Source organism: Cystoisospora suis (assembly GCF_002600585.1).
Source record: "Cystoisospora suis strain Wien I chromosome Unknown contig_5868, whole genome shotgun sequence".
NCBI classification, from domain to species: Eukaryota; Apicomplexa; class Conoidasida; order Eucoccidiorida; family Sarcocystidae; genus Cystoisospora; species Cystoisospora suis.
This window is the reverse complement of record NW_027158657.1, coordinates 4,785-5,544: the sequence shown is the minus strand read 5'-3', so window position 1 is coordinate 5,544 and position 760 is coordinate 4,785.

Sequence of the window (760 nt, the reverse complement as noted above, 5' to 3'; positions counted from 1 at the left end):
GAGATTACAGCTCGATATCGAGCGTTTCCTGACTTGAAGATCTGAGTTTACATGTCTATCTTACCTGTTTTCCTAAGAGCATGCAGGCAGGTACTAGCCAAGCAGATGGCATCCCGGGGAGCCCTGTATCAGAAAGGTCAGATGCCTTAAAACTGTCGATCGCAGGAGCATCTCCGGGACTTTACCCTCGTGACGTTCNNTCCCAAGACAACTAGAACTTCTCTTCTTTTTTCTGTCACTTTTCTTGATATCGGTGATGTCTATATCCCTTCTTGTCTGAGCCATCTGCATACCTCCCACCAACAGATACAACATGCGTTTATCTATCGCCTTACCTCTTCCCATCCCCCCTCTTCTTAGTCCAGTCTCCGTCTCTCCAGTCAAAAATAAAAAGTGGTGTATAGGTGTCATGATTGCGATATGCCCGACTTCTTGCCTTCTTCCTTGGAGTGATTAGACCTCTCCACAAAAACGGAAAAGTGGCAAGACTCCCAAGGAGAAGAAATCTCTTTTCATCTTCTCGCTCTTGCCGAGGGAGCTAATGAAGTTTCGGGAAAGAAGAGAAAGAAAGACAACGTAGTTATTCTTAGCTGACGGGGGGAGATGGGCTGGGATATTTTCGCGTGGAGAGTATCTTCTGTTTTCTTTCGGTTTGGTCGTACATGATCTCTTTGTCTGTGTATTCTTCTCGACATCTTTCACGTATCTACACAGATACTGATGGATCTCTTCTTTGTTTCGGTCTCTTCTTCGATAGCTC